Raw genomic sequence first — 26,433 nt, 5'->3', positions numbered from 1 at the left:
ATGAAAGAGGGATAGGATTTAGGAGGTTGGTGAAAAGGGTAGAAAAGGAATAATACTATTTTTATGATCTTTTGTATAGTTTAAAACAGAAATGATACGCTACGTGAAATGGAAATGTGAAAATTAACGTGAACGACGTGGACACCCATCCTCCCTTCCGACCTTTTTATCATTGATTTCAGTCTTAATCCAGCACAGTCCGAGCTCCGTCTCGTCGACCCAGTCCCATCTAAGCTCCGTCTCGTCGGACCCCGTCCGAGCTTGGATGCGTCGACCTAGCCCCATCCTCCATTCCTCTGTGGGGGTTTTTTCTTCTTCTCGTTTTCTCCGTTTTATTTTTTGTCCCTCGTCTAACAAAAATCACAAAATTTGTGCTCGGGTTTTCATTTCAAATCTAAAGGTTTTCATTTTTTGTTCGTGGATGGTCCTTCAGGAATGAGAGTATCTAATGTTTTTATACAAAATGTAAAGGTAAAAGTCGTAGACATCTATGCACTCAACTCATTGTTTATTTTCTAGTGTAGCTATTTTCAATTGGGATGAATTACAAGTAAAATGTTGTTGGATTTGTTGAAGGTCGTAAATTGTATAGGACTCAAGAGTGTCGTCCATCAAAATTGAATTATGAAAACATATGTCAAGTGCTTTCATTTAAGATCTTTTAAGAAGTATGTGGTTGGATTGTTTATACATTATTGGATGATACGAATTTTTGATTGTGTTTAGACCTAGAATTGTGTTATTGTTGTATTTATTTTTAATGAATTATGTGATTTTTGTGGGGTTTGTATCTGAAATAAACCATCTATATTGATTGGGTCAATTAGGAACCATTATAGGTAAGAAAAGGACTAAGCCATTTACATCACCAAAGTGTTCAATAAAATGGCTGAATGAACTGTAGCTCTTGTGTCTTTTTTTATGTGAATTGTACCCTTAATGATTTTAACCTAAGTGTTTGTTGCCCTAAACCCTAATGGTTTGATTGTTTCCTGAACTTGTATCAATGTCTTGGTCTAAGAATGTTCTACCTTACCTAATATTGGCATTAGATCTTGTATCTAGCAGTCTTCAAAAGGCTCAATAATGTTGTACACTTAGATTTGTGTGATTTTAGCTTCTAAATTATACAAGTAATGAAGCAAGAAAAAAAATCTTTTCATCTCCTAAAAATAAGTAATATTGACTTTTGATCACACAATATTTGATACTCTGTCATTGTTTGCAACAAATTCCATTTCAATTAGCATGGCAGTATGAATGATTTGTGAAGTTGCAACAATTTTTGGAAGTGTTGCCTCTTAATTTATGGGGCATTTTCATCCTTGCAGTTTAAAAAGAGAAGGTTGATTGGAGAAAAGCTATTGGAAGAGGATTGAAAAAAACGACTATGTTAAAAATGCCCAAGCACTACACCACCAATCTACCAAAATGCAGATGTGGACTAATGGAGAAAATCATTACCTCATGGACTAATGATAACCCAAGGAGGAGATTTGCCATATGTTCTCTATTTGAGGTAGGGTAGAGTAAACATAATTTAGCACTTTCTTTTGTGCATAACTTTGAACAACAAATCTCATAAATAACTTGGAATCGCAAAGTTGAGGGTGTGATTTATGGGCTTGGGTTGATGCTGAGATGTGCAATAGATCGACACAGGTAATACCAGGATTGCTAAGAAGAATAAACAAGTTGGAGGTTGATGCTAGAAGTGCAGAGAATACTATGAAGGAGCTGAAGACCGACAATTACAAACTACTCCTTGAATTGAATACTACAAAGAGAAGAATTAGACAAATACTCATGGTGGTGATTGGTTGGATAATATGGGTTGTCACGCGCACGGCTTCCTCACCATCAAATAAGTAGTTAAGGAATGAAGATCTAGCACTTGATAAGATTTAATGATAGTAATGTGTAGTCCGTTTGGTAATTATAGTGCAATTTAGTGTTAATTGTGTTGGTGGGTAATTATAGAGCTTTTGCTATGAAACGTTGTTTTGTCAAGGCTATACGTGTGTTGGCAATTACAATTAGTATGAATAGAATTGTAATGTTTTTGTGTTATTTTACCCCCAATTTTAGAAGCAATTTCAGTTGGTCACAAAAATGGCGTTATTCCGGTGTGATTATTAGAATGTGTTGAATTAGCTCCTAAATCTCAAGTTTTAAACTGTAACCCTTCCAAAGCAAGAGGTACACATTCATGAACATGTATATTAAAGATAAAGAGAGGTTACAATCAGTCCATGAGGATGAAATGATAATGTATAAAATCATTCTTGCACATATCGTTCACAAACATCCATAACACAAAACATTACAATTCAGTTCTCAGGTTGCAGCATTGGTATAAAATCAACCCTTTAGAGGCTAGTTTAGAACGCTGCAACCTGAGTTCTCAGATTGCAACGTTAGACTAAAAATATAGAACATTGCAACAAAATGATTTAGTAGAAATAAAAGGAAAAAAAAGGAGAAATATATCAACTTCTTGCAGGTAGTTATTGTTTAGATTGCCTCCTATTAGTACTATGTTATTGCTTGGATGTAATGTGGAATTGTCGACATATAAACACTTTCACTCTTTGCTTGGATGTATTGTTTAGATTGCTTCCTCACCAAGTCGAGCACTCTCTTAGGGAAACATACAAAGTAAAAAAAATGAAACAGAATCAACTCAATCAAAGCACAAAAAGTGCACTTAAATAATAAACAATTTTCTCATTGGTAAGAACTGCATTAAAGTGCAAGGATAAGAAAAACATAACTAAGAATACATTCTATATACCACATTCAGAACTACGGAATTGAATGAGAAAAATTAGCCCATATCATTGTCACACATCATTGACAAACACACATCATTGTCACAAGTTTCTTCATGCACCTTGTCAAATTGTTGAACATACAACTTATTCAGCTACAACCTAATCATAAAAAGGAAAATGAGGAGATTAGTAAAGAACGTAATAACTAAAATTCTATATCCATTGTATGTAGATCGTAAAACTCGTAAAACTTGTAAACACAACTCTTAACAAAAGAGTACCGATCACATGCCAAAATTACCAACTCTTAAATACATAGACAAATGAAATTTAAAATGAAAAATTATAAATTGAAAAAATTTAATGCATCGAACTCACATTTTGATTACACTAGTCAGTGATCATATTTGTATGCCCTAAATTTGGTAATTCTTCTTGCTTTGTACCAACTCTATCATCCTATAGACAAAGAACTTACGTTCAATGTTAACAAATAACAAAAAGTAAAATCAATTATATCCAAAACATAAAACCAAAGTATAATCAATTCAACCAAACCTTTTTTCTACTCTTTGTCGCTGCCTTTTTCACGATTTGCTCAATTTTGGATTGTTTTCTTTTTGTTGGTGGACGCCTACGAGATCTTACTTTCAGTGGAGTGTGAAACTTTTTGCTCTCAATTCTTGATTCCCCATGTATCCTGTTTCTATCCTGATCACCATCCAACGAATCAATAATATTAATATCCATAAGCCTTTGTTTTGTTTCTTTCAATATCCCCATTAAAACAAAGAACCTCTTATGATTTTTTTGACCCAAGTTGATGCAGTTCTTGTAACAAGGGTTGAAGATTATTATATCTTTGTCTTTCTTCTTCATGATAACCAAAATCATCATAAATATTGGTGATTCCTTGATACCCACGTTTAATGTCTTTGCGCCATCGTTCCAAAATATAATTTTCTAGAATTCTAGTGACATTCCTTTTGAGAACAGAAATAAAATGTCTACACAAAATTCCTCAAAACTCAAAGACACAACACAAACGCTTCATCTCACATTCTACCTCACTATATTGTACCAACAATGAAATATTTTTTGGAGTTGCTCCCTCTTTTCCCAATAGAGTTTCCACCACTTCATATAAGATAGTTGACCCTTCTTGCTTCACAAACGACGTGTTACAAACATGAAACAACTTGAATATCTTACTAGTGTAAACACTTTGAAACTGCTTTTCAATTGGATGACCACTAATGATCGGAATGATTGAATTGAATGACACAAAATCAGAATTATTTTCCTCTTCAATCTTACTTTTTAAAGCGCTGTCATACTATTCAACAAACTGCTTCAAAGTTATTTTTGAATGAACATAATCATCAAAAAAGACATTCATACTCTCACTTCTTTGACTTGTCGACATCCCTGTCCAAAATTTATCTTTCACATATAAAGGCATCCACTTATGACGACAACCCCATAAGAACTCAACCAATCATTTTTCTCCAAATTAAAATCTTCAATCAATTTTTGCCAATTGCTATCACATTCTTCATAAGTCAAAGAATTATAAACAATATTCTTCAAGTTTTTCTTATCAACTTATAGTTGGCATGACTACCAAACTTGGCTGGATTTTTTTTCGTAATATGTCAAAGACATAAGCGATGATAAGAGTTTGGAAATACCTCAATAATTGCAATCTTTATGGCTTTGCACTGATTCATAATAATACCTCGTGGAACTCATCCTCTCATGCATGTCAACCATGATTTAAATAGCCAAATGAAGGTTTCAGAGTCGTCTCTAGATATCAAACCACAACCAAGTAACACAAATTCACCATGATGATTTACTCCAACAAACGGAGCAAATTACATATCACAACTATTGGTTAGATATGTAGTATCAAATGTAATGACATTAGAAAAATACTCATACGAACCCCTACATCTTGCATCAACCCCAAATATATTTCTTATGTGACAATCTTCATCTACGTCAATCGTATAAAAGAAATTCGAATTTTTTACTTTGCATACGACAAAAGTAATTATTCAAGGCTTCTGTATCACCATACCCAAGTCGTATTCTACGTGCTTCAACCACATAATTTCTACACGTTCTCTCATCAAACGATAAATTTTCATAGCCGCCGGCTTCAACAACAAATGATTGAAAAATTTTACTCAAAGGTATTCCCGCTTGATCATTCAACTCTAATTTCCTCTTAGTTTGGGAATCTAATACTTTATTACAACTAAAATATTTCTACTTCCTTGGACTTAATGCACGATTGTGTTCAAGGTGAATACTAGTAATGAAAAATAATCCATCATTCTGAACTATAATATTTATCCTTGATTTGCAATCTATTTTGCTACAAGGTCTTTTAACTCTAGGAACATTCTTACCATTTTTAGAGAATCCAAATGAAAAATACTTCTGCTGGTCATCATCTCCTTTTTTGGAATGCATTTTTGAAATACCAAAACCAAGACCTTGGGCATATGATTTATAAAAATCACGAGCTTCCTCTTCATATGAAAAATGTATCCCAACTTGTGGAGTATCATTTCGCTGCGAGCTTGACAAATCACCCAACGCTTGTAAATCACTATCATTCAGTGGCACACATGATTTAATCATTTCTTCCTCCATGACAATTTTAGGACCTAAATTCAAACAATGAGAATTTTATTCATAGGGTTATAACTCCCAATAACAATATAGTTCAGATAAATAAGTTTTCACTACACATGAAGGAAGAACACTTCTCAAATTATTCATAACTGAGAACTAAGTCTCTTACATTAACCCTTGGCATACTATAAAGACAACCATTGTGTTATCAAAAGAAAGGGCATAGTGCATTAACCATCGACACACAACTGCACGTGATTGTTAATTGCCAAAATTGGTAAACGATCAAAAGAAAGGACATTGGAGAAACAATCCATCACAAACAATAACTTAATTCATTGAGACATTTTATCAAACACCTTGGTGTCCTAAGTGACTAAAGCACATTCCTACCCAATTTTAATTTCAAACAACCCAATCAACAAAACAGGTTGATTTCACAATTTCTAAACCCATGGCCAACATTTTCAAACTATACACGACACATTCAAATTTGTATGTATCACATTTTCAAACCAAGGGCTGAGAGTTATAACCTAGAGAGAAACCATAAGTCTGTGATAAATGAAAACAAAATCACTTATCGAGCGCGACGAAGGGGTGCAACAACAGAGCTGAAGTCAGATGGTTGAACGGTGGAAGGCATGGATGGTCGGACCAAGCTGGAACTACATAGATGTCGGACAGTCACGAACACAATCGGAAGATGGACAGACAAGAGAACGGGAGGCAGGACGTAGGGAAGAAAGTAAGAGAAGAGGCCACATGAGGGGAAACTATGGTCGTCGAGAAAATGAAAAAACGGGAAAAAGGGAAAAGGGTCATGTGGAAAAAGGGAGAAAGGGAGAAAGAAAGGAGGAAGGAGGAAGAAAGGAATCTACAGGAAGAAGAAAAGAAAAAAAATCTATGGAAAGAAAGAAAGAAAACAAGAAAGAAGGAAATCAGCCAGCCAGCTATGTTTATGTGGATATCCACATCATTCATGTTCCCATTTCATGGAAATAGGTACATTCACGTTCCCATTTCACGTATCGCATTATTTCTAATTTTAAAATTAGGATGTTTTTTTGGATAAATATTTTTCGTATGAATCGCTCGACCTCATGAGCAAAACTAAAAAATAAAACTAAAGATGAATTAATTACAAGTGTTGTTCTAATTTTTTGGGATCAGAGTTATATTTATAGTCTTGGTTGAGATGTCTAGAAGGGTTCCACGTACCTGAAGGGGATAAATTTTTATCTCCGTCGTAACAGGACGTGTCATGTCATGAAATGATAATTTTTCTAGTCGGGTGCATGGACCAGTTTTGAGTGCCCGAACCGTTTTGAACCCTCATCCACAATGATGCTAAAACAAGGTGCCCTAGGGCTATCTCGGGGGTCTGGCCACCCGGATCAAGTCCGGACTCCTGGACCAGTTCCGGGCACCCAGACTTAGGTCCGGGCGTCCTGACCAGAAAGTCAACCTGGTGTTGACTCTTCGATCTCAGTCTTCTGCTTTGGTTCTACTCGCATTGGTCTGGATCTTCCACTCCAGTTCCACTCGCTTGGGTGATTTTGACCATCTAAAATAGGACTTACCCGAACCTACTTTCCAGCCTTCTCGAGCAAACTTCCGCTCCGGCTTCTTGTCCCTTGGAAACATTGCACGTCTCCTTCTCGTCCACCCGCGTACTCGTCCGCAACATCTCGTCCCTCAGACACACCAAGCTAGTCAACTCTCTCTCGTGCTGTCTTTTTTGCTAGCTGCGTCTTTCGCTCGACTTCATATGCTCCTAAGTTCATGCACACTTAGACGCAGAGGTTAAATACCAACAAAATTTAATTTGACTGGGTTGATTACATCAAAACTGCCACGGGATACTTATAGTAGCTTTTGATCTTAGTTTGTCTTCTGCTGCAGAATGCAAGATTTAATCCTATCATAGGCCTCTTTTAGTAGATTAGTAGGGATTACAAAAAAAAATTATCCAATCTTATAGTCCGGTGCTAGCAATTGTACTTTTCAAATATTAATATTGTAAAATTATTTCCACCAATTTTAATCAATAATTACTACTTTTAAACCTAGTTTGAAATCATTCTTAAATTTTTAGGTTAGTATTCCAAATATTCATGATTTCTAAGAGAGTTTTAAATTGGTCCTATATTTTTACCATGCGTTTTGAATTGCTCCTAAATATTTAGATTTAATTGCGTTTTGATATGCTCTTATACTCATCACATTTCAGTGTGGTTTGAAATCACTTCCCAATTTTTAGTATTAATAGTGTTTTAAAATTGCTCTTATTTATATGTTGTATAAGAGCGGCTTAAAATCATTCTTATACTCAACATATTTTAGAGCGATTTGCACTGTTTTAAATTTTTAGCTTTAATAGTGTTTTGGTGTGCTTCTATACATAAGACATTTAATCGTCGTTTGAAACCGCTCTTATATCCATGGTATATAGGATTTCAGAGTGTATTAAACCACTCCTAAATTTATAGCTACGGAAGCATATAATGTGTAAGATCAGTTTCAAACTGTACCTACAAAGAATATTAGGAGAAGTTTTCTAACTTGTACCAATGGTTAAATAAACCCCTCCTATAGGATATAGGAGAGGCAACAAGAGGAGCAGTTTTGTAACCGGTGGCAAAAGTGTAGGATTGGTCAAAAACCACTCTTGAAAGTCAACAACCGCTCTTATATGGGTGTTTTTTTTAGTGTCTTTGCATTGTACAGACGATCATCAATAAGTATGGTTTACCTACTTCCTTCATCTCCTCTCTATTTATTCATGTTGGGCATGCATGGAAGCTAAAAGTCATAAGTTACCTTTTTATTCTTCCCATCATGTTTCTAGTTTTCCACTTGAAATAATTCTCTATCCTATGAAAAAGTAATCTAATTTATTTGATATATTTTATTATTTTCAAAAACAAGCTGAACTATGTTTTAATTGTAAAATAATTTCTCTTCATTTTGATTGGGGAGGCTAGTATCTGTTGGTGCAGGTTTCACTAACAGTCTGATTTTGATGTATGACAAATATGTTAAAGTTAGATGGATTGTTTGTCTAACGCTTCTACTAAGTGTGCAGGAGTTGACTGGTCTGAAGGACCTGACACTAGGCTAAAATCTAGCTAGGTCCGCAAGGCCCAATAGCTAGTGGAAAATCCAGCAAGGTCCACGGGCCCGATAACTGGTGTGAAGTCCAGATAGGTCCGTGGGGCCCGATATCTGGCAGGAAATCCGGTTGGGCCCACGGGACCTGACAACCGACCAAAGTCCAATTGGGTCTACAGACCTGACAACTAACAGGAAGACCTGGTGGGTCAGAGGCAAGTTGAGTGACTGCAAGTGGTAAGTAAAGGTAAGCAACTAGAGGAGAGATCTAGTGAAGATGTGTTCCCCGTTGAGGAACTATAGGCGTCAGTTCAGTTAGGTCCATTTGGGAAACCTGAGCTGGGACCTTTACTAGATCCTGGTCTTAGGGAGACAGGATCTAATTACTACTCATATTCTATTATGTTGTCCTAACTCTATTTTGCAGGGAAAAATCTATTTTTAGGTTGCCCAGGACTAACTTTTTCTGTAGGGGAAAGCTGTTGAAGAAAAGGGGTCCAGGTGCCTTGATGGGGTCCAGGCGCCCGAAAGGAGTCCGGGCACCTGGAGTTGGTCCGGGCTCCCTGACCAAGCTCAGTTGGACAGGTGGCAGGCACCCAGGTGGTCCGAGTGCCCGGACTCGAAACTTCATCCACAAGCTGACATGAAACGCGTCAGTTGGCCGAGCCACGTGGTCTAGGCACCTAAAGGGGTTCCAAGCGCCCAGAATGGACCTATATAAAGGCCTTAGACCCAGAGTTTCAAGACAACAACTACTACAAGTTTTTTTCTTATTCGGTGCTCCGAAAAGGCTCCCGTAATGCTGCTATGCTCCACCGACAATCGGCGACCAAGACTTTTCCATTTTATTATTGTTGTTGGTAACTTTTATTTCCAGTTCTTGTACTTAACTCTTATTTGTGAATTGTTAGTAGATTGTTTAACAAAAGCACTTGACGAGTGCGGACCTTGGAATAGAAGTTGTTGAAGGCTTCGAATCAAATAAAACTCGATTTGTTAGCATTGGTTCATTTTTTCCTTCCGCTATGTACTTCGATTAATTCGCTATCAATTTTTGTGATCGCTATTCACCCCCCCCCCCCCTTTCTAGTGTTCTTTTAGATCCTATAAGTGGTATTAGAACAGGTACCACTCTGTATTGGTGCAACCACCAATCAGGCAAAGGGGATGATAATTTTTTCTTTATTTGTTTTTTTATATAATTCAAATTGGTACAATTATCTCTTTGGATAATTTTTTTTATTGCAAACTACTCTGAATTGGTGCAACACCAATTTAGTCTTAATATTTTAATTTTTCTCCCACACTGCTAATCCAAGACCCAGTCTTGAGACTGCCTTTTCTTTCTCTTTGTGTGCAAGATTCATGGCCCAAAATGAGGGATACAGCATCGTCCGTCCTCCTCTCTTCAACAATAACGACTTATGTACTAGAAGAAGCGGATGGAGGTATACTTGAAGATGACTTCGACCAATGGTTCAGCGTCACCAAAGGCTACAAGGCTCCCTTCGACAACGTCAGAATTCTAATGGATCCAGAAATAAGGAAGAAGACCCAAATCGACTTTAAGGCTCTCAACTAGGGGTGAGCATTCGGTTAATTCGGTTAATTTGATATTAATTTTGTATAAATTCTTTTTATTGTTATTTTAAACAAATTTAGTTAATTCGGTGTTAACTGAAATAACTAATTCGGTTAATTCAGTTTTAGTAAAACTTTGATTTGATTTAGTTAGCCAACACTAAATCGGTTTTCGGTTAATTCGGTTAATTTATGGACCGAATTAACCGAATGCTCACCCCTACTCTCAACACAATCCAGTGCGGATTAATAAAGGAGGAGATAAACCACATTAGCCCACACAAAAGTGCAAAGGAGCTATGGGGCAAACTTATCGACCTTCACGAGGGAACCAACGACGCAAAGGTAATAAAAAGGGAAATTTATTTAAATAAATTATTTAACATAAAAATATAGGAAGAAGATTCTGTCAGTCAACTACATGCAAGGATAAAGGATATCCTCAATAGGCTTCATATAATTAATCATCAAATGGAGAACTAAGACTTGATAAGGTATGCTCTAAATGCGTTTTCTCGAAATGCATTGTGGCCATCTATCGTGGATTCTTATAAAATTTTGAGAAACTTATCTAAATTAAAACTCGATGAATTATTTTGTGAACATGAACTCTATGAACAGACTAACTCAAAATAGGTTAAGAAAGGTATTGCTCTTTTTGTAGGTCCCTCAAAAGAAGCTAAGCATAAGAACAAACCAGAGCCAGAATCTAAATCTGACTTAGAAGATGAAGAAGAACAACTTGTGAACATGGTTAGAAAAATGTTCACAAGAAGAAAGAACATCTTCTCGAAGGACCTAAAAAAAATAATCAAGTCAAATGACACGAAGGAGAAGATCACATGCTATGGGTGTAACAAGAAAGGACACTGCAAGCACGAGTGCCCAAACATGAAAGATGACAAATCCAAAGCAACCAGAAAGAAAAAGGCACTCAAGGCGATGTGGTATGAATCATCTTCAGAAAAATCAGATGCTGAAGATTAAAAGCACCACAATTACCTTGCACTAATTGCAACAAGACCGAAATCAGAAAGCAAGTCGGAACAAGATGACGAGTCCAAATACGAATCAAGCCACGAGTCCGCACTCATTTCTGAAGGTTCGAACAAGGTATCTTTTATCCTAACTTTAAAGTTCTTTGGAACTATCGCATGTTTCAATAAAAAATTAATTAAACATGAAAAACAATCCGAATCACTTCTTGAGGAAAATCAATGCCGCAAAAAACAAGTTAAAAAAAAGGAATCCAAATCAAGATATAAAACTTGAGGAGGAAAATATAAATTTTAAAAAAATAATAATAATCTTAAAGGATTATTAGAATCCTTCATAACTTGATCAAAAAAGTTGGACCTAATTCTTAAAATTCAAAAAGGTGTATACAATAAATTCGGGCTTGGATACAAGTCAGCTCAACAAATAAAAATTTTATATCAATGATAAGTCAAAATAAAAAACTGACTAAAGCTTGATTTCGAAAACGTATCTTACCACGCAAGTAGTACTCAATAAATTCTATGTACCCAAAACTAAAATTCATTATCTAAAACCAAATTCAACTAAACACATTAACTCAAAACTAAATAATCAAATAAAATTAAATAAATCAAATAATAAAATAAAGTCAGAGTCAAATAAATCAAATAATTATTATCAATTTTATTATAACTATAAAAATAAATGACATAAACCTAAAATATAAAAACTCAATAATTCAAGAGAGACTCCAAATTAGTTGACACCTACAAAATATTAGTTTACTCAGCTGGGTAATTAGAATTAGATCAAATAGGGGCAAAAGTTTAACTTGAAAAATAGCACTGAGAAGTTTTGGATGATAGTAAGTTAGGAAAACTCTGTCTATGCATGTCTAGGAAGATATGGTTTCGACCTGGTCCATTTGGCTCGGTGGAACTAACTGAAGCTACCCTATACCAATCCTAGCTAGTTAGACCAAAATTTTATGATTAAGTTTAGTGGATAGGATTATTTGAAAAACCTCGAAGGTATAGTTACTCTAATGATGTCCAGGTGACTCATCATAGCCCAGAAGTTTATCTAAAGAATACCTATTTATTGAACTTAAAGCTAAACTTGAATTTAACACAAAGTTAAACCAAACTCTAAAATTCAATTTAACTCATCTCACAAAACTATAGGATCCCTCTTGTTTAAAGATTTAGACTAGTGAGATGAATAAGGATAATTTAAAAGTAATTTAATAATTAAACTAAAATCAAAATAATTAATTCATTAATATTTTGTGCAAATAAGTTTAAAGATATTGCTTGTGTATGAAAAATCTTAGATTAAGGGGGAGGATATTTATTCGGATAATTTTTAAAATTCTAGGAAAATATATGTACTTATATTTTGTAAAAATTTCCTATTTCGTTAGTTTTTCAAAAATTTATTTTGGCCTTAGCCTAAATCAAACCCCTAGAAAGCATGATCCTTTAGATATAAGAATTGAGCATCTCACAAATACACTAGGTTATCCTGATTGTGTATGTATAAATATAGAATGGTGTGAGATGCATAAGCATTTACTTGGACTTCAGATGCTTATATCAGTGCATCAACATAAGTCTGGACGAAAAATATAACAGAATGTTAATCAAATCAAGTAGTCCTTTTTCAATAAATATCTAATTGGACATAAACAATTGATTTGACTAACCAGGTAAACACTGCTATCTTTTGATAGTTAGTTAGTAACCAAGGGTTAGACAGTTAAGGACCAATGATAGATGAATAGTTTTAACTATTTTTTTATTACTACTACTCTTTTTAAATTTTTATCTCAGTTAGTCTTTTAACTCATGTTAACTTAATCTTTGACTTAATTACTACCTTAAATTAATCTTCAATTAATTAATTAATAAAATTAACTCAAAATAACCTTTAAACCTGAATTAATTAATCCTTAAGTTAATCACTTTAATTAACTATTAATCAAATTTAGACTTTTTCTTAAATGAATCTTTAATTAGCTTCTTAAGCTAATTAATCGTCAAAATTAATCTATGTTAATTAACTTAAATTTCAACTTAATTTTACAACTTGAAATTAACTTATAACTTACATAACTTATTTGATTTAATCAATTCTATAAACTGTTAGCTAGAGCCCTAGAACCAATCATTTGATGGTTGTATTTTGGACTTGTTGTATCATATTCTATATAAATAAAGACATTTGGTTATTATACTTACTTGTATTGGTTCAAAATAAACTAAGTATAGTAACGTCCTTGAGTAGAAGGTTCTTACCTATATCAATCGGTTAGTTGAACCGATAGTGAGATGATATAGGGAACACTACTCTAAATCATTCCTAGTCGAGTATTAACATTCAGGGACAATGTTAATGCAATAAGACTAGCATGTAGGTCAACTCGATGACTTGATCTCACAAGTCATGGATATAGAGATATCAAGTTGACACATGGGTATGCATAGTATACTGAATGACCCGCCACGAGAAAGTATCATGGATCGTTATATGAGTGTCATATACTTTCTCATGGCTATTAGTATGACTACTAGTCCTTAGACCAAGTCACCATGGTTCCCTACATAAGGAGTTATGAACTTTGGTTTCGTCAAACGTCACAAATGGGTGGACCGTAAAGCGACATGGGTATGTAACAAATTATGTGGAGGATGTGAGTGATGTAGATGGGATCTATCCTCCTATACGACGGGAGAGACATCGGATTCTTGATAGAGTGAGACCAAGTGCATGACCCCCAAATGAGTCAATATAGGATATTGAGCTCATTTGATTCGAGTGAGTCTACTTGAGTTCAAGATTTAGATTGATTAGAGGACGACACGGTCTACGCCTCACATCGATCAATCTAGATGTCAGGATAGAAGGACACTTGTCATATATTGTGAGGAGTCACAATTAGTAGTCACAAGGTGATGTTGGATCTCAACATTCTTGTAACTTGGGTAGTAATGATGTATTGCTAGATATCGCTCATTACTTATGTTTCTAAATGAGTTTAGGGGCATTGCCAACGTTACAAGAACCTATTGGGTCACACACAAAGAACAAGTGGATGGAGATTAGGTTCATATGATGAACCAAGAGGATTGGATTCATTTGATGAATCAAATTGGATTAAGAGTAATCCTAATTGGGCTAATTGAGTTGGACTCAAGTTGATTCATGTGTTCAATGAGTCTAATTTAGATTATGACTCATTGAATCAATTTAATTAAATGAATTAGATTCATTATATTAAATTGGCTTGAATTAAATTGTAACGACCACCCTTCTTACCACTACTACTATCTAAGGATGACCGTTACTTAACTACTAACTCTACTTAACCGGTATGATTAAAAATCACATGGAAACCCTACCGAAAAATTTCGACAGAGTCTCCCTTGTACCGGTGACCATATTCAACAATACATGCAATATATACTCAGCCACAAGCGGCTGGAACACATATCAATCAACCACGCAAGATAATAAATCCAAAATAAAGAAAACAACACACAAGTATCTACTTACTAAACTGAACTCAACCTACATGCAATCTAAACAGAATAATCTCAAATGACATGAACTTAAAATACAACTCAAATGTTTATCAATTACTAAAATGCGGAAACTAAAATTAAAACTTCTTCCCTAGTCCCAAGGCTTCCATAGTCCTGGCATCACACATCTTTCGAACACCTCCTTGTCGCCTTCCTTTCTATATCTTTTCCTTTCCTGTATCTGCAGTAAGAGGAAGTGTAGTCTATAAGCAAAATTTGAGTGCTATCTAACTCACAAAAACTCGATGTGCATGTATATAAATAAAAACATGCTAAAACTGAATGCTAACATGTAAAGCTACTCATGCTCATAAATAGCAAATAACAGTAAGCTAACTCATGCTCTTCTAATAGTAAAGAAACATACTGAAAGGCTAAACATGTAAGACAAGTCTATACTATCATGCTAGCATAAAGAATTTAACTTACTGAATTCTAAACACTTTCTGATTCTTATTAAACTTACTTAAAAACTTATTCTTTTATTTCACTTATTTAAACTTATTCTTTAATACTTGTAAACTTTTGTAAACACATTGTTTTATTAGTTCAAAAGCTTATACTTATAATACTTCAAAATAATAATCAACTTCTTCTTGGGCCCGGCAAGTACTTCCTATGCGCGCTCCCTAATAGGTGGGATGAGCCACCAATCCTAAAAGAGCAGACCTCGGTCTACCAGGGCCAAGACCTCGGAATTGGACACCTGGATTTGTTTAACGACAAGCTCTTGGATGTCGGGTACTAGCCTCTTCTTAAAAGTAAAATATTTATAATCTTAATTACTTCTTCTTTTAATGCCTTGGCATTTTAATAGGCACCTTGTGTGCCAAAATCCCTAAAGTCTTGACTTTTGGGATCTACTTAAGGCCTCGGCCTTTTCTTTCTTTTCTTAATCGTTCTTATACTTTTCTTAAACTCTTAAAAAGAACATAGGTATGCTACAGCAGAATTAAATCAAAGGAAAGAAAATCTGACTTCTATAAGCATGCTATATCAGAGGCAAATCAAAAGAAAGCATATCTAACTTCTTCAAACATGCTACAACAGGTTTAATACAAAGGAAAACAATTATGAAAATCCTGAAATAAACAACATATATATAACTGCTCAGGTTGATCTAATAGCACAGGAAAACTAGTAAGTATACTCATGCATATCTCGTGGCAAAGGAAACTGATCATGCTCAACACATAGCAAACAAAACTAGGAATTAAATCAATACTGCTCATGCTATAATTAATAACAAATAAAAACTAAAGAAACTGCTCATGTATATCTAGTAGTAAAGAGAACTACACATGCTTAACTAACAACAAATAGGAAGGTCTAAACAACATGCTAGAATAAATCAAAAATCTGCAAAGCAAGCTCTGAAGCCAGTATAGGATTAATGGGCTGTTCGTGCCACTACATAGTACAAAAGGGTCTAAACAGATGCTAAATATATATATATATAGGGCTGTTCATGCCCACTAACTAGCACCAAAAACTATGACTGAAACTTAGCTAACTTGTTGAAGGAAAACTAAATTAACTAACCTGCTGCATGTGTAACAAAAGGAATAAAACTTGCAGAATTGAAACAAAAGGAATCAAGCTTGCTTAATTGCAACCTAAGGAAATCAACTTGCTTGCTATCAGAAGCCTAACTATTTGCCAAACCCAATGGAACCCCTTCTCATCTTCCCACAAGAACATCACGGCAGGAATCAAAGGAGGTGAATGCTGTGCTAAACAGATTTTTACAGCATAAATCCGAAATCTGTAGAAACCAAAACGTGGAAGCAAAACATGGAAGAGATCATCAGCAAGCAAAACCCTTCTCTTCCATGTTTATCTATTTCATTCGTTAAACTAGAACAGATCTAAACCATTCAAATCCCTTCTCTTCTTTCTTTAGGATTCACGGCAGCAAGCAAAACCGAGAAGCTTCACGGCAAAATCGAACAAACAAGGAAACACCAAAACGAATCGAAATCCGGAACTATCCTACTGCAGGTGAGTAGCGACTTACCTTCGTTTCCTTGACTCACAGCCAAAGGAGAAACCTCCTAGTGCTTCTAGGGTTCGGGTGAGCTCCCAATCCCGGCTCTTCTTCGTGCTCCCGACTTCCTTCTTGACGAGAGGAGCCCGATGGTACGAAGACTCCACGGAGAGGGGTGCTCGTCGGAGAAGCCCTAGCTTCCTCGGCTTCGTTTTCGCTCACGAAGATCGCCGACGCCGTCGCCCGAACAGCGCTGTCGCGCGCGCGAGAGAGGAAAGGGCGAAGGAATTAGGTTACGGGAGAGAAAAGAAAATAACTTAACCCCCTCTTAACTTGTCCTTTTATAACTTAACAATATTACATGTTCTTATCTATTCACGAAATAACCGCGGAACAATTGGTCAGCCATGTTTGGACCAAATCAAAGGTCTGGGTTTCGAATCCCCAGCTGCAACTTATTTCCTTCCCATTATTCTCTATTACTAACTTCTACCTTATATATATTTTATTCCACATATAATTAACAAAACTTTCGCAGACCAGCTGGTTGGCTGAGTCCGGTTAACATCTGGTTCGGGTCCGAGGTCTTGGGTTCAAAACCCAGCTTTAACACTTTTATTTCTTATTTTTTTTAAACTTCTTCCTATTGGTAAAAATACCAAACGAACTCCAAAAATTTCATAAAAATACTCTATAAATTCCTAAAAATCTCTAGAATTTTTCTAAAATATTTATAGATTTTAATAAGGACTTTTAGGACTCCAAATCGTGAAATTTGGGGTGTTACATAAATGGTTGGATTAGATCAACCATGAGAGAGATTAAGTCAAGTTTGACTTGACTTGAGAGGAAGATGAAGAGTCAAGTTTGACTTGACTTTATGCCACCTCATTGGTGAGTTGGCATTAAGTGGACCAATGATGATGCTCCACATCATCATGGTTACTTAAGTGAAGTGCCACCTCTTGGGAGTTACCAAGAGTTGTGACTCTTGGTATCCCATGGAGGTTACAAACCACTTAATTAGATGAAAAGAGTTTCATTTTTGCAAGTGTAACTCTCATTCAAGTGATCTTCCTCCTCCTAATCTCTCTTCTTGCTCCTTCTCTTCTCTTGGTCGTGGGTTTCAAGCAAGGGAGAAGAAAGGAGAGTGAATCTAATCCAAGAAGAAAGGTTAGTGAAAGTCACATAGAGATTTTAGAGGAGTGTGTTCTCTTCTTTTCTTTTCTTCTTCTTCCAATCCTACCCGAGAGCCCTAGAGAGTGCTAGCACACTTGTGGTGCTCTCTTCTCCATCCTTGTGTGTTAGAGAACACATGTTGTTCGTGTGGATATCACTAGAGAGTTGTCTACGTTGACAACTTCGAGATCCGGTGTACCGTTGGACGAGCGGGATTTGCGAGGGCACGCTTCAAAGGTATTAAATGTTTTTCCTTTGTAGATCTACTGTAGATCATAGTTTGAAACTCGTACTCATATTTTCGAAAGTTTTCTTCGCACGGATCCAATGGCTAGGGGGTTTCCGCGACGCGAAAAAGCGGTTTTCGCGGCCCGAAAAATCCAACATAAACCTACTTAATTCTTAACCTAAATTAAAGAATTGACCTACCCTAATTATCTTTGACCCATACCACGCCCTGAACGGCCTATAAAAAATGAGAGAGGGGGGGGGGGGGGGGAGCGACGCCCCCAACCTTTGCCCCTCATCCTTTTCTCTTTTATAAAAAACCCCTCACTGGATTTTACGAGCAAAAGCAAGAAAAGGGTAAATATTTTTTCCTAAAACTTTCTTACTTCAGTTATCAAGCCATGTGTTACGGATCAACTGAGGTCGTTAGTTCTTTTATAAATATTCCCGATGCCTCGGTAAATTGTTTTAACCTTAAACTTTAATTTTTTTTTCTTTCTTAGAATTTCATTTTTAGGTTGTTATTTGTTAATTAGGAAAAGATTCCGTTCTGGTGCTGGCCCCTCGACCACTAGTATAGACCCTAGGTTCTCCACTGATGAACTTATGGTTTGATTTTCCTCCACCACTTATGTTCCTATACCTTCCAGACTTTTAGATAGATAATTTTTCATGTGATCATGCATTCCTACCATAGAAATTATTGATTATTACAACTTGCATCGATTAGTTTATTATTCAAGTTCAGTTAACATAGGTCAGTGTGCTAAGCTGTATAACAACCGAGTTAGAGTCGATAATTTTACCTACACTACTAGGGTTGCCAGTATAGATATGACCTTACCTCCCACTATTATTTGTGACTTTTTGGGATTGCGTCCATTCGCATATCCATCTGCATGTCCCTTCCAGTGCTACCCTCCTCGAGATCCACCATTTGGTGATCCCTACTCACATATCACACTTGATACGATCTATTCAGATTTTTTTGGGAGTCAGCGTGTACCGACTGTGACCCTATTTAGATCAGTTACTCTTAGAGTCCAGGACTATGTCCTTTATTGAGTCCAAGTTACATGCATTTTACCCCTGACCACTCGCAACGTAGTGATGATGTGTCCTTTTCATTCGTTTCTCCTTTAAGCATTATGCCATAAATTACATATAGACATTAGTTTCATATATTTTAGACTATCCTCTATTCGGCTAGTATTACCAATCGTCGGCGGGTCCATATACCTTATTGCTATATTTTGATGGCATACATTGCCTCATTGGATATTGACATCACCGTAGGTGATGTTAGAGCCCTAAATGAGTTTGACATAGTAGGTCCTAGGAACTTCTCCTTAGTGGGTATACATATAGATGATGAGGGAATCATGTCCTAGAGGAGAACGGCCCAGCACCAGCCCGATCCAGCTGCCCTACCCCAGCCTGATCCTGAGGCCCAAGATCAGCTTGATCCAACTCTAAACGAGGAGACAAAGCTAGATGCATACGTTGCTTATCTCTTTGGGACATCGGCACTGGCACTGACACCTCCAGTCCCTCGTACGTTAGACGACCGAGTTACCAGACTTGAGGCTACCATGACAAGTCTTCAACAGGAGGTCTCTGATCTTTGACGGACATGTCCAATTCTCGAGAGGAGAACCAGACTCATCATACTGAGTTAATGGACTTCTTGCGCTCCTGGGGTTCCAGTCTGTCTTCCTCGGGTTCGTAGTAGTACAGTCCTTGATTGTTTTTTTGCTTGTACTTATTGACTTGATGTGACTTTACTTTCATTTCAGTTACTAGTACTTCATTTTTCTTTAGCCAGCTTCACTTTAGTGATTTGATTTGCTATTGCTTATTACATAATGACTCACTATGTTATCAGATTAAGGGGAAGAATTTACTTATATAAGTTAAAAATAATTTTTTTAAATGATCTCTCTATGTTTTTTCCTTTAAAACATCTCTCTTTGAAAAATATTTTGAAAAATACTTTTAGAATATTTAAAAAGTTATTCCACTTTGAATTTTTTTTTTAAAAAAGAAGTTTTTTTAAACCTTTACTTCAACAATGCTCTTATATGCATACCTCCTTAGAAGTTTTGCTTTAACTTCATTTTACTTAGACATTTCTTTCCAAAATTTTTTACTTAGAAAACTTTGAATTTTTTAAAATCATTTTGACAAACAACTTTAAAATATTTTTTGGAAATTTATTACTTTTGAAAATCTTACTTGGAAAATTTCTCAAAATATTTTTGAAAAGTTATTATTTTTTCTTACTTGCAAAATTTCTCAAAATATTTTTGAAAAGTTATTACTTTTGAAAATCTTACTTGCAAATTTCTCAAAATATTTATTCCTCCCTCCAATTAAACCCTAATTATTTAAAGTAATTAGTTTCAAAATTCTTTACATTGTCATAATTCTTTGAAACTTGTTTGAAGATCTCTGCTTGCAATATTTTCCTATTTTATTTTATGCATTATGCCTTAATTTTTTGATGTATGTCAAAGGGGGAGGATAGTGAGTTAAGTTAGGAAAATTGAACTCACTTTTAAAATACTTTATGCTTTATTGTTTTATTGTATTTTTTTTTCTAACTTTAACCTAGGTTGTCATTACATCAAAAAAGGGAAGATTGTTGGTGCTGTTGCACTAACAGTCTGGTTTTGATGTATAAAAAATAGGTTAAAGTTAGATGGGTTGTTTGTCTAACGCTTTTACCAAATGTGCAGAAGTTGATTGGTCTGAAGGACCTAACACCAAGCTGAAATGCAGCTAGGATCCAGCTAGGTCCGTGGGGCCTGATAGCTGGTGGGAAATCTAGCTAGGTCCACGGAGCTCAATAGTTAGTGTGAAGTCTAGATAGGTCCGCGGGGCCTGATATCTGATGGGAAGTCCGGTTGGGTCCGCGAGACCTGACAACTAGTCAAAATCCAGTTGGGTCTGCGGACCTGACAATTGGTGGGAAGACCTGATGGGTCCGAGGCAAGTCAAGTGACTAGAAGCGGTAAGTAAAGGTAAGTAACTAAAGGAGAGATCCAATGAGGACATGTTCCCCATTAAGGGAACTGTAGGTGTCGGTCCAATTTAGGTCCATTTGGGAAACCTGAGCTGAGACCTTAACTTGATCCTGGTCTAAGGGAGATAGGATCTAATTACTACTCATATTCTATTATGTTATGCTAACTCTATTTTGTAGGAAAAAAAATATACTTTTAGGTTGCCTAGGACTAACCTTTTGTGTAGGGGAAAGTTATTGAAGAAAAGCGGTCCAGGCACCCGGAAGAAGTTCGGGTGCCCGAAGCTATTCCAAGCACCTGAAGCTAGTCTGGGCGCTCGGACCAAGCTCACCCAGGAGGGTCGTAGGCAGTCCGAATGCCAGGAGTCGGTCCAAGCGCCTAGACCCGAAACTTCATCCACAAGTTGACATGGAGCACATCAGTTGGCCAAGCCACGTGGTCCAGGTGCCCGGAATGGACCTATAGAAAGTCCTTCAACCTGGAGCTTCAAGACAACAACTACTATAAGTTTTCTTCTTGCTCGATGCTCCGAAAAGGCTCCCACAATGCTGCTACGCTCCACCGACAACCGGCGACCAATACTTTTCCATTTTATTGTTGTTGTTGTTAACTTTTATTTCCAGTTCTTATACTTAACTCCTGTAATCTTTTGCGAACTGTTAGTAGATTGTCCAAAGAAATCACTCGACCAATGCAGGCCTTGGAGTAGGAGTCGTCGAAGGCTCCGAACCAAGTAAAACTCGGTTTGTTAGCATTGGTTCATTTTTTCTTCCACTACGTACTTCGATTAATTCGCTATCAATTTTCACGATCACTATTCACCCCCCCTCCAGTGTTCTTTTCGACCCTACAGTATGAAGCTCTCCATCGTCATCTTGTCTCTTGTGGAATTGTTCATCAAATCTCTTATTCTCACACTCTAGAGCAAAATGACTCTACTGAAAGAAAACATAGACATATAGTTAAAACTTCTTTAACACTTCTCCACCATGCATCAGTTCCACATAAATTTTAGGATAAAGTTGTTGGCACTGCTGTATATCTCATAAATTGACTTCCTATTCCATTTCGCAATTATAAGTGTTCTTTTGAAAAACTTTATAATCAAGCTCCTGATTATACTTTCCTTCGAATTTTTAGTTGCGTATGTTATCCATGGTTACACCCCTACTCTATACACAAACTTGGGTCTCATTTACTACAATGTGTTTTCCTTGGTTATAACAATTTACACCATGGTTATCGTTGCTTGCATATACCAACAGGATGAATTTATATTTCACGACATATTACTTTTGATAAGTTTCTATTCCTTTTTTCAGTAGCTTCTTCAATCTCTCCTCCAGATACAGGTGGCACCTTTTTGATGTCACCTAACATTGTCGGAAATGATGGAATCCTAGGTCATATTCCGGAGCTCTCTGATAGCTCCCTTATACTATCAGAATCACCTCAAATTGCTGCTCCAATCTCAGAAGTCTCACTAGTGAAAGATAATATGCTCTCTAGTTCTGGATCCTCTGATAACACAAGTCTGTCATCTAAATCACCATGTCAGTCTACTTCGTAATCATCATCAACAAGTGATTTAGATAATGATCATCCTCATCGCATGATTCCCTTAAGTGACAAATATGTATAATGCCCACCAATAACAACTCGACATCCCCTTCCACAAGCTATAGCGGTCTCTTCAAAGTCTATTGAACCAACTTGTTTTACATAAACAAGCAAGGATCTAAATTGGCGTGGTGCAATGACTACAGAATTTTATGCACTTCTTCGCAATAGAACATGGAACCTAGTTTCACACAATCTCTCCATGAATGTTGTGGGCTCTAAATGGGTATTCCGTCTCAAGCATCAAGCTGATGATTCTATTAAACGACAAAAAACTTGACTTGTAGCCAAAAGATTTAGTCAACAACCAGGTATTGACTTCAATGACACTTTTAGCCCAATCATCAAAATTACATCTGTCAAAAATTTATTATCGGTAACTGTTAGTTGTAATTGGCATGTACGACAATTAGACATTTCAAATGCATTTCTTCTTGGTCATCTTAAGGAAACTGTATTTATAGAGCAACCACCTAAGTTCATCCATCCGTAATTTTCATCTCATGTTTGTCAAGTCAAGAAATTCTTATATGGTCTTTGACAAGCTCCTCATCCATGGTTTCAACGATTATCTAATTAGTTGTAAACTCAAGGATTTTTTAGTTCAAAGACTGACTTGTCTCTATTCCACAAATATAAAGATGGATCTATGATATTTCTTTCTTATTTATGTGGATGACATCCTAATAATTGGCAATGATTACAAGGGTATCACAACTTTATTAAGTCTTCTCAATCAAGAATTTTCTACTCGAGATTTGGATAATTCTCATTTTTTCTTGGTATTGAACTTATTTCACATGAGGAAGACTATCTTCTCTCTCAGAGCAAACACATTACTGGGCTTCTCCAAAGAGCCAAAAATAGATGGAGCATGTCCAGTTTCTACACTAATTGCTATAAACAACTCTACAACTTCATCCTCTCTAGCTCTATCTAATCTATAGATTTATTGAAGCATTGTTGGAGCCTTATAATATGTCACTATCATATGACCTGATATTACCTTTGAAATGAATCATGTTTGTCAATTTATGCATACTCCAATTGAGCAAAATTGGAATAATGTAAAAAGAATACTTCGCTATCTCAAAGGTACTATTTTATATGGTCTTCTTTTATATCGTCAATCATCTCGAGATTTACATGCATATAACGATGCAGATTGGGCAAGCTCTCTTGAAGACAGACGATTTACAAGTGGATATGTAATATTTCTTAGATGAAATCTTATCTCAAGGAATTTGAAAAAGAAACATACTGTTGGAACCCCAAGGTTGTTTTGATGTGATCAAACAAGTTAAGTTAGGTCTTGTGGTTTTTGATCCCTGTGTCTAAGTATGCAGGAGCTTAGGAGCACAAGAAGTCGAGCAGAAGACGCGGCTAGCGAGAAGAACGACATGAGAGAGAGCCGACGGGATCGGTGCGTCTGAGGGGCGAAGTGCCCTGAAGAGTACACCAGTGGATGAGAAGAACATGTGCGACGTTTGAGGGACGAGAAGCCGGAGCGGAAGCCTACTCGAGGAGAAGATCGAAATTGGGTTCGGGTGAGCCTTATTTTGGTTGGCCGAAATCACCCAAGCGAGCGGAGCTGGAGTGAAAAAACTGGACCGAGGTGAGCAACACCGGAGCAGAGGACCCGGACCAGAAAAAGTCAACTTGTTGACTTTAAGGCTTTGAGCGCCCGAAACCTGATTCTATCTGGATTGCGTTTGACCATGATCGGTTGCGGAGGAGATAAAGTTTTATCTCCCTCCAGCCGCCTGGAACCCTTCCAGGTGCCCCGAACAAGGGTATAAATATAGTCTTAGTCCCAAAAGCTACAATCAACAAGCAATTTCGTTTACAACACTTGTGTGCTTTCTATTTTTTTTTAGCTTCTTCATTTTTGTGTTTTTACTGCTGTAAAGAGGCTTATCCGCCTGAAGGAGTATTTAGTGCACTTCATTTCCTTGGATTAACAACCTCCCCGGTCGTAACCAAGTAAATCCCTTGAGCCTCTATTTTCTGTTTATTCTAATTTTATTTATGCAAGTGTTCATTTAAGTCCGAGAAGGGTATTTTTGTTTTATTTTTTATTGGGCTATTCAACCCCTCTTCTAGCCGACCCAATGGTCCCAACAAGTGGTATCAGAGTCAAGACACTTCAGGAGGACTAACCACCGATCGAAGCAAAGACGATGGACGGACCAAGCATATACCCATCGAAATTCGAGGGGGACTTCGTTAGCTGAAAAAAGCGAATGCATGTATTCTTTAAACCCGACTTTGAATTACTTTTAATAATGAAGTTCAGTTTTGTAGCATCCGAAGGTAAGAAAGAATACCAGTGGATAAAGAAAGAGAAGGTCGACTACGTGACAAACGACAAAGTAGAATTCCATCTGCTAACCGTTCTTTCACCACAAGAAGTCAACCGGATCGATACCTACAACTCAATAAAGGAGCTTTGGGAGAAGTTCCTTAAGCTACACGAAGGGGCGTCCGAGGCCAAGCTCGCAAGATGAGACTTACTCCGTAACCAGCTGACGAACCTATGGCTTGAAGAAGACGAAACGATTGCACATCTTCACTCGAGGATTAAGGAGCTCATCATCGGACTTTCGAATCTTGGAGAAAAGGTAAGTAACGAAAATTCACTAAAGTACGCTCTTAATGCATTCCCTAGGAATACCAAATGGACATCATTAGTAGATGTCTTCTATATCTCTAAGGACATAGAATCTATTACCTTAGAAGAATTTTTTTTCAACTTTTGAAGTGCATGAATCGAGATGTGCAGGTAGGAAGGAGTCGAAGCACAACATCGCCCTCAAGGTAACAAGAGATGAACGTGAGTCAGAATCTTCTCTCGATGATGAGGAAATGGTGATTGTAACGTCACGACCCCTCGGCCCCTTGGGTGGCCACACTAGTGGCCCAACTGGCGGCCCAACCTTGGTCCCTTGGGCGACCACAATGGCGGCCCAACTGGCGACCCCTTATGTCGTCAACCGACGACCCTTCGGGCGTGCTGTTACTCACAATGACTTCCCACCCCTGGCCAGTGGATTTTTATCTTCCCCAGGATTCGAACTCTAGATCTCCAGGTTAAATACTAGAGTTTATGAATCCTGGTAGCCAGAAGAAATTTCAGCAGTATCTCCCCTGTACGGGTGACAATCTGAGACATATCTACAATGGCCTCAGGGCCACATATACCTCGGCCAACACGGCCGGAATAATAACAATAAAATAATAAACAACCACGCAATTATATATGTAGCAGCCCACTCGGCTATACTAAAACCAAAACACATCGAAAAATGATAGAAAACCAAATACAAGACTACTAGCCGGCAAGGCTTACACAACCATCAAACAACACAAACCACTCCATAACAACACTCCAGCGCCAAAACCAGAAATATACAATGCTAAGTACTCTTAATACACAAAACAAATAAAAACATAAATGAAACTGGTAAGTCTTCAGATGTGACGTGGGAACCGGCAGACAGGATGCTCCAAGCGACTCCGTAAACAACCTGGTACCTGAAAATAGTGTCCACGGGGGGGGGGGGGGGGGTGAGTTCAACAACTCAGCAGATACCTAGTTGACATGTATAGTAAACTCTAACAAATAGTAATAACTATGGAGTACAGTCTCCTGGACAAAAGCTGGAAATGCACAATAGAAAAGGCTGAAGAGAACTGTACTCACCAGGGCCTCCTAT

The 26,433-nt window shown here is 36.8% G+C and overlaps 1 long non-coding RNA gene across 1 annotated transcript; it reads right to left on the bottom strand.

The window, feature by feature from the left end:
- Positions 1-2,712: 2,712 nt before the first annotated feature.
- On the bottom strand, positions 2,713-6,385 carry LOC121992605. Its single transcript, XR_006114961.1, has 3 exons — positions 3,333-6,385; positions 3,153-3,233; positions 2,713-2,933 (listed from the first exon to the last, which is right to left on the bottom strand). It is a non-coding gene; the product is annotated as an uncharacterized LOC121992605 (long non-coding RNA).
- Between the last annotated feature and the right edge of the window lie 20,048 nt (positions 6,386-26,433).

Source organism: Zingiber officinale, chromosome 6B (assembly GCF_018446385.1).
Source record: "Zingiber officinale cultivar Zhangliang chromosome 6B, Zo_v1.1, whole genome shotgun sequence".
In the NCBI taxonomy this organism is placed as follows: Eukaryota; Viridiplantae; Streptophyta; class Magnoliopsida; order Zingiberales; family Zingiberaceae; genus Zingiber; species Zingiber officinale.
The sequence above is the reverse complement of the archived record's forward strand: the minus strand, read 5'-3'. Positions and strand labels throughout refer to the sequence as shown.